We start from the raw sequence: 18134 nt of genomic DNA on the forward strand, positions 1-18134 counted from the left end.
TGCATTTGTTGCTATAGGTACACTTTTCTTCATAAGGAAGAGAGATTCTTCGATGAATTTTGCACAGCATACAAACCATTCGTACAGGTGTATGACACTAAAATTTTCCAAATCTATTAAAAAATGTGGTAAAAATAGAGATAGTTAACTATAAAATTTGAGGTTTTTCTAAACATGAAGTTTAAAATGGAACAGCTCATTCTTTTTTTTATAAATTAAATAAATTCTAGAGTTTCATACACCTGTAAGTATGGTTTGTATGCTGTACAAAATTCATCGAATAATCTTTCTTACTTATGAAGAAAAGTGTACCTGTAGCAACAAATAAAGCCAATAGTAAGTGAAAAAAATGATGAAATTTCACATGTAAAAGAAGTATATTTTGTTATGTTTTTGGACTCCACTGCAATGAGTGTGAATTCTGAATCCTTCCTGCTCATGATGACGAAGTTTTATGAATTTATTTGCAAAAGTATAGACAGTGAAAATTAAAATGTCCTGTGATGCCTCTTCTGCTCCAAGTCGCCCCGTTTGGCGTCCTACCCCCCTTAAGGAGAATGCAAGTTGGCGGCAGCAGAATCAGCTTCTAATGTCCGTTCTCAACAGAGTCCCTCGAAAAGAGCATCGTCTTCACTCCAGGGATTCCCATTTGAGTTCTTGAAGCGTTCCTTCACTAGCTCGGTGGAGGCCAACAAGAATGCTTCTGTAGGGCAGTGTTTCTGCAGACGCGTACACGTTTAGGATGTGGCAGTCAGTTGACAGATACTTTGTTATTGCTTATTGCATCACCTTTCCAGAGTACATCTCAGAACTTTTCGATTTGCAGGAAGGATGAGGGGGAGCATATTGTTTAACGTCCTGGTATTTACCTCAGCGACATTTAAGCGCCCAGTCCTGAGAAACATAGGACAACTTTTGCCAGTCTGGTATCATTAACATCTGTCCGGCATGGCAAGCGGTGGGTTGTCGGCTGGGAGCGGTACAGCCCTGATGCAAGGGCAGTGGTTCATGACCCGTTGGAAGCTGTTCACATGCAATCCAATAGCGGAGGCGTTGTGGGACGGAGACGAGAGTGAAACTTGTTACAACGTCCATAGAACTACAGTCTTAGCGGGATTATTTCAGGAGCATTATACCAGAATTCTAAGTGACTTACTTCCACCAGCATGACAAGACAACCGAGAGACACAGTACAATTAGCATTGGATGTCTTCAGCTATTTGACGATAGTTACCGGCCAGTCAGATACAGAGGAAGTGACTACCTAGGCTGTGGGAAGCCTACAGAGACTTCATGGAAGCGTCTGTAACTGTTATCTGACGAGTGTAATCCGACTACACGAAAAAAATTACTCACCATGCAAAGGGACTCTCATGACGGAATTTAATTGATCAGCCTATCAATCTGACATAAATTACGTGTCGCCGGGCGGGTGGAAGCAAGGCGAGAGTACCACAGATATGATTCAAGAGTTGGAGCGGTAATCACGTGTAGCTGCCCGCTGTGACCGAGCGGTTCTAGGCGCTTCAGTCTGGAACCGCGCGACCGCTATGGTCGCAGGTTAGAATCCTGCCTCGGACATGGATGTGTGTGATGTTCTTAGGTTAGTTAGGTTTAAGTAGTTCTAAGTTCTATGGGACTGATGACCTCAGATGTTAAGTCCCATAGTGCTCAGAGCCATTTTTTGATAATCAAATGTTTCCGCGTTGTGGCGAGATCTTTTAACAGAATTTCAGTCTCCCATCTACACAGGGACAGATGATCATCGTAATAAAATCAGCTATGTTATCTAGAATAAACCTGATATTTACAACTTATCTGTGCTGTTACCTCGAGAGACTTCGTATTTAACGACACATTTGGTTACTTTAAAAGAGTTCTAAATTTAGGAGGCGTCCTGTAACATGTTCTTAGCACTGTGTCATGAGCCAAAAATCAGCTTAATATTATAGTCTTGTGATGAAGGACGTGGTAGATATTAGGCTGAGAAGAACATATTTTTCTACCTGAGGAGAGAATACTTAGAGGAATCGTAGCCTATGCCCTTGTGTTGTACCAGGTTTTCACAAGTAACAGTACTTTAGCGACGTAAAATTGCTTGTATGGTTATTTCTTCCATCTTCGAAATTAACTCGTGTAAAAGGTAGCGATCCACATTTCGGGTGAGAAAATCGAGGGGTATTGGAAAAACAACATCCCCATTCCGGAGCTCTTAAACTGAGGACTCTATGTCATGAGTGGAGCTGCAGCTAGTCCAAGTCAGGCCACATTGTGCTGCCGTCAGAGGCAAGAGCGCTCACAAGAGTGTTGGGCGATCGGAAATTGAGGCTTATGGCTGTCGCGGCTTATGGCTGTCCCGGTGGACTGGCTCCTCAGGCACCCAATACACTCGGTAGACGGCGCTGGACCAGACTGGAGGTGACTGGTCAGTTTTCTTTTCCGTCTTGGGGCACCGTGTTCAGGTGAGATAATAAGCACTAAATTAGTAAAAAATATCGTACGATTATTTTTGCCATGTTTCTGACTGCTAGGATGTGACTGCAACTAGTAAATGGGTATAAGTGTGTTTCATTCCCAAATGATGTTGCTACAGGTTTTCCGTATCGAGGGTGTTACAAGTACACTGCTTCCTGTGGGTTGCAATCCCACAACTTCCAAGCTGGAAGGTTTTCGCTGCCTGGGCTACCCTCAGGGGAAAAATCGACGCTTTAGAAGCTCCCCCCTGTCGCTGTCTGCTGCCGGACGTCCGCCACCGCCGCCGCCCTCCCGACCTTGTTTCCTCGTTGCTCCGTGTTCTGTCTCTCTCCTCACCTCGCGCTACACTTGTCGCCAAGAGACTGCATAGTCCACCGTGGACACCTCCGCTACCACAATCATTTACACTTTCCCTTCCCCCTCCCCTGCCCTCACCACCACCTCTCGGAGTGCCTCCTCTAGGCTTCTGCTAAACTTCCCCTCCTCACAAACTCCTCCCCTCCTATCTCCTCCCCTACCCTGTATCCCCATATCCCATCCGATATTACCCCTGCCCCTGCTCATGCTCCTGCCCCCCCCCCCCCCCGCACCACCTGTCGTGACGACTTTCTCCCACTCCCCACTCGCCCTGCTACGACCGCCCCCGTTTCCCCCACCTGTGTCACCATCCACTATGCCACAGTCGCCACCACAGAGCACCCACCTTCCCATCAAAGTGCCTCCGCTCCGCACGAGGCGCCTGCCTCTTGTCACCTCCCACTCCAACCAATCCCTGTCCCTTCCTCCCAGGCTACCCCCACCAAAAAACTCCTAAACGCTCGAGTGCCAATCTGCCCTCCACCCTCTCTTCCGAGAAACTGCTGCTCACCATTCTTCCTTCGAATCCCCCCACAGACACAACCCTTTCCCCCACATCCCCAGGCCCCATCCTGCATACTTTCGTCCTTTCCAACCCTAATCCCAGCTTCCTCAATCCTGCACCCTCACACTAGAAATCCACAAGTATATTTCCAGTGCCCACATTGCTCAGCTCATCCCCTGCAAAGACTCTGTCCTTATTAAGTTCCCCTCTCCCTCTTTCCACACTGAAATCCTCCGGAAACTTCCCTGTATCACCTTTGGCTCACATGCATCTCATATTTTTCATCACCTCCTCCTCTCCCTGTCAGCCCCAACTTCCTCATCATTCACTGACCCTCATCACCATGATCACAACGCTCAGCCCCCATAGTCATGAAGTCAGAGATGTTAACAGAATTGAATTCCCACACTGCCATGGAAATCCAATCAGCCCGACGAATCTCTAATGACCCCGGCCCTACTTTCATGATTTTTGTGTTCACAGAATCGACCTCCTCACTCAGGGTGCCCTGATTTTCAACCACCACCACCCCATTGGCCCCTCCTGTTCCTCTCCTCAATCCTAGTGCTGTCAATGCTGCCTTCTCTACAATCATCATCACCCAAAACTGCAAACCCCCCTCCACCTGACCCCACTGTAAAGCCTCCTACTTCCTCAAACAGTGTCCTAACCTCGCCTCTCCTCCTTCCTGCAAACACCTGCATTGAATACCATTCCACGTACTCCAAGAAATGCAAGGCCAAGGTCCCTCCCACCAACCCTGAGCTTACCATCCCCATTTGACCCATTGATGAGTCCATCCAACCCAACAATTCCCTTTGCCCACCACCTACAGCCAAACACATCAGCCATTTCCTAACCATTGTCCTCCAGAATATCCAGCCCCACCAACACCCCACACCCTCCAGCAGATTTCCCTTGCTGCCTGTCTCCCAATTGAACACTTATGCCACCCACTCCCACAGCCAGGTACACTTCACCATTACACCCTTGTTTAAGCCTCTCCCCTCCTCCCTTCCCACTCCCCATCCTTGCGAGCCAACAGCATCATCTCCTATACCTATACATCTGTTCCCTCCCATCCAACAAACACCTCTTCATGCATACCCTGTCCCAGCACCAGGGTGACTCCTTCATCCTTAATGAAACCTTCCTCCAACCTCGTCATGTTGTCCACACCTCTCCCTACCTCCTTCACTGACAGACAATCCCCTTCCCTTAGTGCAAGGTGGGGTCCCTATAGGCGACCTCAAGCATCTCCCTCTCCAACCACAACCCCTGCTCAATGATCCAATCAAATACTTCAGCCTCAGTGTCTTTCTTCCCTGTGCCACTATGACCATCCAGCAGCTCCTCTCCCCTATAAATTCATCTCCCATGTTGCCAAACCTTCTCCATCTATGTGATTGCCGCAGACCTGAACAACCACAGCTGCAACCCTGCAGTGGCACTACCCTCCAAGGTGACTTTGTTTCCCTTCCACAGCACACCCATCATGAAAAAACTCCACCCCCTATATCATCCTCGCTTCCCCCAATCTCCTTGGTCGTATCACCACGGATGTCCTAGACCCCATTGGTAGCGACCACCTCCCAGATCTTTTCATCATCTCCTCAGCCCATCACTCACATCTTGCCCCCCCCCCCCCCCACCCGACTGCCCCACCAATGTCCTTCCATGACTACCACTGAGCCGACAAGGATGCCTACCAAGAATTCATAGCCTGACAGGTCGAAAGCCACCCACTTACCTTTCACCACCACACTGACACCACCCATCCCTCGTCCTTCCTCCAGAATACCATCACTGATGCCATGGAGGCCCACGTTCCTACCAAACTTACCCACCGACCCTCATCGCCCTACTCTTCCTGCACAGGCCGTCCCCTCCATAAATCCCACAGGCTCTGCACCTGTGGCCAGGATACACTCCTCAGCCACTGGCAGTCACAACAACACATCTGCAACCTCTCAACGGCAAAGAAACACCGGGACTGGCAGCAGACATGTACATGACTCAACACTTCCTTCCTGTTAACTCCTCAAAGTACTGGTCTGCCTTCCACCACCTTACTGGTAGCTACCCCACCCCACATTATCCCCTTCTCCACGATGACCACCCCTTCAGTAGTGTCTTCGAGTCCATCCTCTCCCAACGTATTCCACCAGCACCACATTCTTCCCCTTACCCAGTGGATGTACCCCAAGGCTCTCTTCGTTTCCCTCTCCTCTATCTCCTGTATACTGCACATATGTGAACTGTGGCTGACTCGAGTCATGCTTGTCTTGGGTTAAACATTGGTTGCAGTCCTGTGGTTTTATTTCTCGTGCGGTTATCGCGATACTGTTGCTGTCCTCTCCATGAGTGGCAGCAACAGCATGTATCGATACTGGTACTGCTGGGCTATTTTGGTGTGGCGGATATAGTTTCCGACTGGGCGGTGTGTGACCAGTTGGTTGGTTGGCGTCGAGCACCAAGGAAGTCTCCATCGCGTGTATTCTGGCCAGAGCCACTGGCGGAGTGCACGTGCGGTTGGAGAGTGAGGTGCTGCTTGCGAGTGCTATGAAGTTTGTCGATCCTAGACATGAAAGTTGAGTCCTCAATTAACCTACTATCGAGCCTCAACTGTTTACCCTTCTTCGTTTGATCCTGGTTGTCACTTTTAGGTCATTCCTGTGAGCAACAACGTGAGAGTTTTCAAGTCTGCTAAGATTCCAGCCGGCTTCCTATGGAGTTTAACTTAATTTATTCCCTGTTATTGAAGTTGACCAGCGGTATCTGCTGCCTTGTGGCCGTTAACATTCCGGTTACCTGCCCTGGTTGTTCATGTAGTTTTCCGCAGTGTATTTTCCTCGTCATGTTGTTGCTGTCCAGTGCAGCCTGTAGTTCGACAGCTGAGGTGTTGTTGGTCGTTGTGGGAGCCAATATTCTGTGTGTCATTGTATTGAAATCTTGTGGTCGTTTTGCTGGTTGTGTGGAGCAGAACAGATTTTGTTGAATGGTCGGTCGGCTGTCTGTCCGTTGGGTTGCCTTCAGATTAAGAAGTTGTTGGACAGGCTCGCTGTCTCACCTAAACGGGCATTAGTGTTACAATCCCAGACCCACCCTTGGAAACTTCTGAGCGCCGTTCCTTGTGTGTTACGTAGTAATTTCCCTGTTTGGGTTTTGGTTATTTGGTTGATGTGTGGCCTTCAGCCAAGTATCAATATCTCTTAAATTAATGTTCTTGTCTTGCCCTTAAGGCATGAGATTGTTATTCTTCATAGGGGCCTTCAGCCCAATTTTATATGAAATGTTTTAAGATAAGGCCTTCTGATTGAAGTTCTTCTTATTGCTTAATATGCGGCCTCCAGCCAAGTTCCATTAAAATTAAATCACTAAGGCCTTCAGCCTGTTTAGATTGAAGATTTAGAAAATATTCTTGGGTGAAACCTCCAGAAGAACCTTGTATTTCAATTTCTTGCTTAGGCCTTGTGTCTTGGATTTCGAGTGTGGCCTTCAGCCGATCCAAAGTTAATGAAAGGAGATCGATTAAAGTTTTGAGTGTTTTGCATCCTTGTTGTAATACTGTGTGTTGATAAATAATGTTTGTATGTTGAGTGCAACTGACAGCATCTTATTTTGGCCCCTTTCCACAGCCTAATCCACTCTGTCCTGTTAGCTCAGGCATTTCAATATGCCCAAACCTCATGTTCACCTCCTCCAATTTGCTGATAACATGGCTTCCTGGCCATCTATCCTACCTTTCTATGTTCCCAATGAACTCTTCAAACCCACCTTGACCACTTTACTGCCTGGTGCAACCGGTGGCTCCTTCACATCAACCCTTCCAAGACCCAGGCAATCATCCATCATAAGTATTACCACCCTCTCATTCTGGCTCCATGATTTTTACATTTTGTTCATTCTCTCCACCTCACTCCTACCCTGAAATAACCTGGCTTCACCCTCAACACTCACCTCACCCAGACTCCCCATCTCCTTATTATCCAACACAAAGCCCACAATAGACACTGCCTCCTGAACCTCCTGTTTGCCCAGGTGTGGGGACCGCATCCTTCCACCATCCTTCACACCTACAAATCCTTTATCCATTCCATCCTCTGTTACGCCAGTGTCACCTAGATTCCTGCCCCACCCAGATTCTATAAACCCCTCCAAATCATTGAACGCCATGCACTTCATCTCGCTTTCTGTATCTGCCTCCTGTCCTCCACATGCATCCTATATGAACTCATCCCCTTCCCACATCTTCTCCTTTTCCTCAAACACATCCACACCCTGTACATCATCCGCAGACACAATTCTCACCCCCCTGATGTCTCCTATCCTCTCTAGCCCCAGCCCATTGTATCCTGCTCTCTCTCCATCTCCACGCCCTCCACCTGCTTTACTAAGATACCTTCTGGTGCCTACCCGTCCTACCAACTCTAACCCCACCATCCCCCCTCCTGAGGGCATCACCCCTCCTCAGGGCTTCTTCCCCCCTCTTTTTCCCTTTCCTTGAACGGGTTTTTCTTCCCTTCTACACCCTCTCCCTTTCCAGTGTACCCCTTCCACGTCTCTGCACTCCCTCCTGACTTGCCTTCCCTCTTCCTCTCCCACCCCACCCATCTCCTGCCCCTTGGTGTGCTCATCGAACCCCTTTCTTTTCATCCCAACCCCTCCAGTCCTCCAATGCCTGCTGTCCCCTCCTCTCAGGTCTCCCCCACTTGGCAGGTCCCTCACGGCAGTTTTTACTCTTCATCATGTGTGATCCATCTCGTTCAGTGATTTTAAAGTGTCGTCATTCTGGTGTGTTTTTTATACTGTGGCCAACTTTTATCTTGTGTGTGTGTGACTTCAATGTATTTTACGTGCTACGCATATCGACAACTGTGTTTTTATCTTTATGTGGACTTTTTTCACTGTCCCCCACAAAAGCGTATACTTGAACCCCCATGTCTCCCCTTATTATGTTCCCTTTTTATCACCTTTTATATGAATAATTTCATCTTTTTTATTAACTGTAATGCTCCTTGACTTAAGAGCAGAAGATTGTGCCATTTCCAGCCCTCTCTTGCCCATATGGGGAATGAAATCACAATAAAGGAAAAAAAAACAAGCACAGTGGGATAGTGGATTGCTGTTCTAATATTATTGTTACCTATCCTTATGTTCCTCCCAGCAGCTGTTCGCTTGCAGATCGACAGGATGCTACTCCTCTGTACTGGTCTGAATACAAGAGATTTTTTTTTTTTTTTTTACGTGGTAGGTTTTATAGGAGGTACGTGCCTGGATTTTGTACAGTTCGCCCTGTTACATTGGTTTTGCTGAAGCAGAAAACTAAATGGTAGTGGGGTGAACAGAAAAGGAGAATCTGTTGTTGTTGTGGTCTTCAGTCCTGAGACTGGTTTCATGCAGCTCTCCATGCTACTCTATCCTGTGCAAGCTTCTTCATCTCCCAGTACCTACTGCAACCTACATCCTTCTGAATCTGCTTAGTGTATTCATCTCTTGGTCTCCCTCTACGATTTTTACCCTCCACGCTGCCCTCCAATACTAAACTGGTGATCCCTTGATGCCTCAGAACATGTCCTACCAACCGATCCCTTCTTCTGGTCAAGTTGTGCCACAAACTTCTCTTCTCCCCAATCCTATTCAATACTTCCTCATTAGTTATGTGATCTACTCATCTAATCTTCAGCATTCTTCTGTAGCACCACATTTCGAAAGCTTCTATTCTCTTCTTGTCCAAACTATTTATCGTCCATGTTTCACTTCCATACATGCCTACACTCCATACAAATACTTTCAGAAATGACTTACTGACACTTAAATCTATACTCGATGTTAACAAATTTCTCTTCTTCAGAAACGCTTCCCTTGCCATTGCCAGTCTACATTTTATATCCTCTCTACTTCGACCATCATCAGTTATTTTGCTCCCCAAATAGCAGAACTCCTTTACTACATAAAGTGTCTCATTTCCTAATCTAATTCCCTCAGCATCACCCGACAAGGAGAATCTATGATAGTATAAAGAGAGACTTGTTAATTTGGCTTAAAAATTGAGTGGTAGGCCTGCAACTACTGACAGGAAGGAAATTAACTTTTACGTATTTTGTGCAGTTAAAATGGTTAATTTTGGCTTCTATGTTGCTTTGTGCTTAAACTCAATGAATTTTTAAGTCAATAGATCCCTAAATGGATTGCATGTAGTAGATCTTAGGCCTAAAAATGTTGAACATCCTTGGGTTAGATGATTGTTATTAGAAAGACAGTGTGGATAACGAGTTCCACTTATATTTATTGAGAACCCAAGTCAACTGAGAGTAACATTGAAAGTGTAGCATTAGCCATACTGAACGATCAAGATGAAGATCCAGTTTTCAACAGGTTAGGTGGTCTTCAGAAACAAAAAACTGACCAAAAGATTATAGCAAACATTGGTTCATCTTTCAAGGCATACTAATTAGAGAAATGATATGAGAAGTAATTGTTGAAGGATCTGGATCCCCAAACATGTGGTAGGCCACTTTATTTAGTACATTCGTCTAGGCTGTGGTCATTTCAGACTAAGGGAGTGCTTAGTCCATTTGAATAAATTTTGTTACTGTAAAAAATCTATGGAGACTAGTGAAAACTGGTATTAGAAGTTACATTACTTGTCAAAGAGCAAGTGACATAATCCAACAATGTAAGCTGTCATTGTATCCGATAGTACCACGAGGTTTATGGGGATAATTGTGATTGACTCTTTACCAAATGGAAAGGAAGATTTAGAATATGTATTGATAGTTTCAGAATCAGACTATACCAACTGAAAGCTGGTATAAAAAGTACTACCATTTGATACCTACAGAATTACTTCAGGGAATACCAATATATATAAAACCTTGTAGGGAGTGCCTAACAGAGAACATAGGTGGTTTGGTAATGGTTAAGGCTCATGAACATAGCTCCAAACTAAATAAAAAAATGGGGAAATTTTGTGTTGGAACACGTACCATCAGAAACTTTTGATATGAAACAACCAAAAGCAGTCATCTTGGAAGACATTGGAAGAAATTGTAATTGTTTATACAATACATGGCATATTCAAAAGTGTAGACTGATAAAGCTGAATAGAAACGACAATGATAAGTCGGTTCTGATACCCAAAAATGAAGTAAGTGATAAATTTGTGTTCTGGGTAATACCGATATTTTATTTGGGATTGCTGGAATATTTTAAGGTTAACATCAGTAGGACAGGTAAAATCACAAAATGAAAACAACTGTACAGCCATACTGGATTACACATAAAGGTCAAGATTTAGTTGTGTTAAAAGGGGTTGTAAGGATAATGGTCATCAAAATGAAGAACAAATAAGAGAAGATTGTAAATGTAATGTGAAAATGGAAGTAGGCTACCTCAATAGCTCTGCAAATCTGATACATAGAAGATTTAAACAAAATTTAACGAATATGAATGTCTGTAATATCTGCCGCATAACTTGTTACGGTGGGAAGAAATAGCCCATTAGTCATGGTGAAACTACTTAATGACTAAGACCCACTAAGCAGTAATTAGTGAAGTGAATGAAGTTAGCAAATAAACAATACAATGTTACTGTAGCATTTATGATCCAAATTAAAGGTCATCATAAAAATGTCACCAATAAATTATACTGGTTTAATAAGTGGTGGTAACAGAATAAGAAAAGTTGAACTGATGAAATAGTTAGTAGGTCCTAAGCACTACCAACAGTGATAGTGATTATGAGCTCAGATGGAGAAGAGACATTATGAGCTAAGGATTATGAATATTAGGAAGGGATGTTGCAAAATTGCACATCTACAGGTAGTTCTAGTGACTGCAAGATCACTTTTGGGACCTTACGATCGAGGTGTTGGTCTGATGAAGACGGTCAGAAGCAATGAAGTTAAAGTTTGCAGTAGACTTACAATTTGTGTAGCTGTATCAATCCAAGTATTTAGTAAACGGACCTATCGACCTGCCAGGGCTTTCTTTTGGTAAGTCACATCATCTTTGTTTCAAGTATTTAGTAATATAAATAAAATAGAAAGAAACATTCCACGTGGGAAAAATATATAACGTATTTAGTAACAATATCATGCATAGTATATCATATAATTCCAACATTACATAGTAGATAAGAACTGGTCAAGTACACTGGTAACATAGGGTTTGTAGTTTATTGTCTGCCTATTAGGAGAATAAAGAGAATGATAACTTATTAAATATGGTAGATAACTGTTATCAGAGGTATTAAAAATGGACATATAGAAGATTGTTGTTGTTGTGGTCTTCAGTCCTGAGACTGGTTTGCTGCAGCTCTCCATGCTACTCTATCCTGTGCAAGCTTCTTCATCTCCCAGTACCTACTGCAGCCTACATCCTTCTGAATCTGCTTAGTGTATTCATCTCTTGGTCCCCCTCTACGATTTTTACCCTCCACACTGCCCTCCAGTACTAAATTGGTGATCCCTTGATGCCTCAGAACATGTCCTACCAACCGATCCCTGCTTCTGGTCAAGTTGTGCCACAAACTCCTCTTCTCCCCAATTGTATTCTTTAGCAGAGATAGTAATCTACATGCCATAGCACTATTCTGTATCCGAGCAAGATTCTCACATCAAAATATTGAAAAGAAAACTGAAAAATGTTGATCAATAGACAGTTGACACTTGTGTATCACAGGGATCTTCCAAATAACTCTTAAGGCTGAGATTCAAGGCAGTATGACATTTTGTGTTTAAGTAAGACTTACCTGAAAAACTTGAAGAAAAGGATTTCATTCATTGTAAAGTGTGAGTAGTATAGTGAGTAAGTTAGTTTGTCTGTCACAATGTATGGACCATGTGAAGAATAACTGAAGCATTATAATGTAAAAGGGATAGATATCATTAACTCTGACAAAAGGAGTAAATTAAGGACACTAATTTTTCTTTAAGAGAGAGTCATATGGGAATAATTTCCTGAGTTAATTATGAGATATGAAGGGTTTTTACAGTTTTTAATACAGCAAGTAGGTCTTTTTTGATAATATTAGCTGAACCATACATTGTGGAGCTGTAGAGGTTATGAAGTGCTTCAGCTGGGAAATTGATTCATTAAGAGTTTTGCCGCTTCAGCAGTGCATGTTACAGTGCCCTGTTATTTTCCTTTCGTAATAAATAATTATCAGTGTTAATACGTGTAATGTACTTTACGTATACTGCAAATTGTGTAATTTTTTCTTTGTTTCATGGTCTGCACAGCGACTTGGTGGTGGTAGAGAGATCTTCAGGCACCTGAAGAGAAGTATACTGGCAGGTTGTGGCCATGCCAACAGCCTGATTGTGCGAGAAGTTCCCTTCAGCCTAGTCAAGACTCCATTGCGTATCCTTATTGTCACGAGAAAAATGAAGAACATGTAGTGTGCTATTAAATTTTTGTATTAGTTCTGAATTAGCCACGCTTGTTTACACACGAACATTACGTTGTTGAATGTAGTAGTGGAAGTAAGTACATTGCTTTAAGCTATAAAAAATGTTCAAAATATTGAAGAGAATATAAACGTGTTTTTGTGATGAATTATTTTGTAAATACTTGTTTGAAGATACTTGGAATGCTGTATTATGGAAAGCTCATTCCATGAAATGATTTTATTGTTTCAAATGTGAAAATCTACTATGATGCTACAAGGAAGTAATTAGTTTATCTTTGGTTTGAGAAATACGAAGACTCATCAGTTTTAACTGTGAATAATCACAGAGGATGGGATGAAGATAGTCACTATCTGTGGAAAGCGATTATAGAGTGCTACTGAATTTGTAATAGTTTGCATTTAATCTATACTAACAATAGATCTATAAAACAGTTGTTCCCCCCTGTTTGAAGACACCTCCAAAACTGCTAGATGAATTTTAATGGTGTTCTCACAGGTAAGCTGAATGTAGGCTTTAGTTCATCAAAATCTGATCATGAATAAAAAAGATATGGTGATAAAGTTTTATCTACACTAATATTATAAATGCAGAAGTAACTCTATCCATTACATTTTCACAACTAACCCACAGAAGTGATTTCGATGAAATTTGGTGTGGAGATAGCTTGAAACCTGAGCACGCCTAGAGGTTACTTTAGAAAGTGTGGAGTACAAGGCACTAATTGATTTGAAGAATATTATGTGAATTAGTGAAAAATATTTACTCTTTGAAAAAGCTATTTCCTCTTTGAAACAATGGAAAATCCAGGCTGTAATGTAACAATATTATGAAAAGGGTAGTTGCTACTCCCCATATAGCGGAGATGCTGAGTTGCAGATGAGCGCAACAAAAAGACTGTCACAAAATAAGCTTTTGGCAAACAATGCCTTTGTCAAAAATAGGTGACTGACACCCACACACACACACACACACACACACACACACACACACAACCACAATGTCTGGCTGCTCAAGGCAGACTTACTCACTCATTGACTTTTTAATTAACATAGCATATTTGTGCAAATCCTTTTATTGGTTGATATGTGCTGTTCGACCCGATTCAAAGCAACGAATACAGTGCTTATATGATCTGCAATGTATCAGGACACAAGGGAATGAATGATATTAGCTGCCTGTGGGCAGTGATTTAAATCAATGGAGAAAGTTGAAAATTTGTGTCAGAATGGGGTTCAAACCCGGGTCTCCTGCATACTAGGCAGATGCGCTGACCATTGCTCCATACAGACACAGTGGTCATCACAATCACATTGACTACCACAGCACGCCCATCAACACCACATTTTGCCGCACCATCCTAACAGATACATTCTAATCATACATCCCACACTGATTTCTGTGGTTATTTCCTGCAGTGTTGCTTGTCTGTTAGCACTGACAACTCTACGCAAACGCTCTTGCTCTTGTTGGTTAAGTGAAGGCTGTCGTCCAATGCGCTGTTTGTGGCAAGAGTTAATGCCAAAGTTTGGTATTGTCAGCACCTGCTTGACACTGTGGATCACAGAATATTGAATTCCCTTACAATTTCCCAAATAGAGTATTCAGTGCCTAGCCCCAACTACCATTCTGCTTTCAAAGTCCGTTCATTCCCATCGTGCGGCCATGATCATGTCGGAAGCCAATTCACATGAATCACCTGGATACAAATGAGAGCTCCACCAAAGTGCTGCCCTTTTATAAGTCGTGTACATGATACAACTCCCATCTCTGTGTGACCCCAAGATTTTGTCACTTGAGTATAAATTATGTGAGAGGTCCCAAGCAAAGACCATTGTGCATCAAGAGTGGTGCATTGCCATAACAAAGTATATGTTCCGTGAGTCCTGCAGACAATATTTTACTGCACTATGAACAACAGGAGCAACAAAGCACGGGAGAGAAATGGTGCAGTGACTGGAATTTTCTCTGAAATTGAAGTAAGTAGGACAGTACAGTTCTTGTGGTCAAAACAATTAAATTTCACACAGATTTAATGTGAAATTCTAATGGTAAATGGATCAAATATATTGTTGCACAAAGTCATAATAAAACAGTGCCAGCAATTAGACCTAGGCTCTACAGATGTCTGTGATGCTGATTGGGAGGCAGGCCATCGATATCAACTGCAAACAACAATGTTCAGGCAGTCAAGAAAAAGAGTCGTAGTAGTCACAGATTTTCCGACAATAGAGAAATTCACACAGCAGTTCTCGAATGGCTCCTTGACCAAAGAACTAAGTCCCCCTGCATGAAAAATTTTTTGACTGGATTTTCAGACATAATAATTAAACAACAATTTGTTGTACTTACGTAAATACATTTATGTATGTCAGTCGTCAGTTTATAAATAAAAGGAAGATCTGAATATACATCATTACTAAGATAAAAAGACCTATCTGACCCTGATGTAGCATATATGTTACATGTGCTACATTTTAGTGAATCGCAATTTTGCCCCAGATCAACTCGCTGATCACCAATGTAAACTTTATACATTCACAAAATGTAATCTCAGGACTGAGGACGACATGTAACCAAAAACTGCAACATCCATGAATATGTTATAAGACAAACAGGGAAGTTCCATATCTAGTCAGTAAGGACATAAACTTTTAGAACTCTAATGCCTAGTCAGTAAGAACATCACCTTATTTACAAATAGCACAGGTGCAGCTCATAATTAAAGGCTCTGAGGAAGATATGCCCCAAAATATTTATTAAACAAATTCTCAGTAACTTATTACAGAATTTAAATTATCAGACATCATTTTGCCTAATTCCCACAACGATTTAACTAATGGCAGGCAACATTCTTGGTACTGTTGCTATGTGATATCAAGCTATATTTTTTCAAACAGGTAGTAGCTAGTCTTAAGACTGCACCTTGAAATGCTCCTTAGCTCTATCTGTCTGGGGGATGTGTCTCTATCGAGTACATATCTTATGCATGTCCTGAAGGCTCTGGTGTTTTAGCCTAAGGGTGTCTTACCAACCTGCACACAATTTTCCATCGAAAGAGAACGAAGAGAGTTGATGGAACTTGCTGTCGAATTCCCATCTCTGTATGTTTCTATTATGCTTAGTTGTGTCATTAATCGACATTTAGTATTATTGTGTTTTATAGTTACAGTGTTTTAGACAGTTTTTTTTCTGTCATTGGCACCACTGGAATAAGTTTGCATACGTCTAACCAGAGTCCACTGGAGTACAATAACACAAAAATTACCACCTAATGAGAGTTTCATGAATGATTAAAGGGTAAAGCACATAAAAATATACCCTGTGACCAAAATACGTCCTGTTACTTTACTTTCCTTGTTTTCTGACTGAGGGTAACATGCGTTATTATAGCAAGTTCTTTTTGCGAGTTTCATGTTTTTACAAATAACAGCAGCATGCCACAAGTTCAAAAACCACACAATACAAATTCAGAGTGCAATGTGTCAGGTAAAATTTTGGAATATGTGGTCAGGATTAAGGTAAAGGAACACGGTGCATGCAGAACCTATGTAAATGTGAATCAAAAACAAACAGTGTGTAAACCCGGGCAAGAGTATACATGCAATTTTAACAGAGCATTGTACAATGCAGCTGAATGCAAGGGCACCCATACCCAGCAGCAAGGGAGGGGGTGAGAAGGGCTGCTTGCCCCATCCTAGCTCTCAGGGAAAGGAAATTTATACTGTAGTCAGGTGTTTTTCTTTCAAGACAATGATTTACAAGTTCTCATTACGCAGGTTTATAACAGGGTCAGAACTGGAACTTTTTTTTATGGGTACTTAATGTTACCAGTCATCTTCAAAATTATGAAAAATACTCCATACCCCCAAGTCTAGCCCCTCCATACAAATTATCATATGGGTGATATTAGCTGAATTTTTGTGTGTGCTTTTTCACATAAAATGCTGCACAATCTCCATGACATCATGGCAACATCACTGTTTTGTTACATGAATTCATAAACGTTGTGGTTTGAGCACACTAAACATTTGAAGTTTAGAAGTGAAAATACCAAAAACATTACTCATGCATAGAAGCTGACACACACACATTAAATACACTGAAGCACCAAACTAACTAGAGTAGGCATGTATATTCAAATACAGAGAGATGTAAACAGGCAGAATATGGTGCTGAGGTCGGCGATCCAATTATAAGAAAAGTTTCTGGTGTAGCTGTTACATCAGTTACTGCTGCTACAATGGCAGCTTATCAAGACTGAAGTGAGTTTCAATTTGGTGTTATAGTTGCCGCACAAACAATGCAACACATCATCTCCGAGGTAGTGATGAAGAGACAATTTTCCCGTATGACCATTTCAAGATTGTACCCTGAATATCAGGAACCTGGTAAAACATTAAATCTCCAGCACTGCTCTGGCTGAAAAAAAAAGATCCTGCTTGAATGGGACCAACGATAACTGACGAGAATCATTCAACGTGGCAGAATTGCTGCAGAATTCAATGCTGGGCCGTCAACCAGTGTCAGTGCATGAATCATTCAATGAAATGTCATCTATATGGGCTTTCAGAGCCGAATTCCCACTCATGTACTCTTGACGAATGCATGGCACAAGGCTTTGTGCTCCACCTGGGCCTGTCAATACTGACATTGGACTGTTAATGACTGGAAATATGTTGCCTGGTGGGACGGGTCTCATTTCAAATTGTATCGAGCAAATGGACTTGTATGGTTATGGAGACAATGTCATGAATACATGAACACTGCACGTCAGCAGGGGATTGTTCAAGCTGGTGGAGGCTCTGTAATGGAGTTGGGTGTGGGCAATTGAAATGATATGGGACCCCTGCTATGTCTAGATACAACTCTTACAGGTGACACGTGCATAGGCATCCTGTCTGATTACCTGCATCCATTCATGTCCATTGTGCATCCCGACGGACTTGGGAAATTCTGGCAGGACAATGCGACACCCCATACATCCAGGATTGCTACATACTGGCTCCAGGAACACTTCGAGCTTAAACACTTTCGCTGGTCATCAAACTCCCCAGAGATGAACATTACTGAACATATCTTGGATACCATTCAACATGCTGTTCAGAAGAGATCTCCACCTCCTCGTACTTTTACAAATTTATTGACAGCCCTGCAGGATTCACGGTGTCAATTCCCTTCGCCACTACTTCAAACAGAAATCTTGGTTGTGGTAACAGACTGATCTCTAGCGTAGTTCACGGTCTAGGTTAGTTCTGATCGATGAATGTTGCATCCTTCCCCAGTATGGAAACCAAAATCTGCTCCTGTAGTAGTGTAATATAAATTTATTGTAGCCTTTTTCACAAGATGAAATTTTTGTTATTTTATCATTCTCACTTTCC

This window comes from Schistocerca cancellata, chromosome 9, assembly GCF_023864275.1.
Source record: "Schistocerca cancellata isolate TAMUIC-IGC-003103 chromosome 9, iqSchCanc2.1, whole genome shotgun sequence".
NCBI classification, from domain to species: Eukaryota; Metazoa; Arthropoda; class Insecta; order Orthoptera; family Acrididae; genus Schistocerca; species Schistocerca cancellata.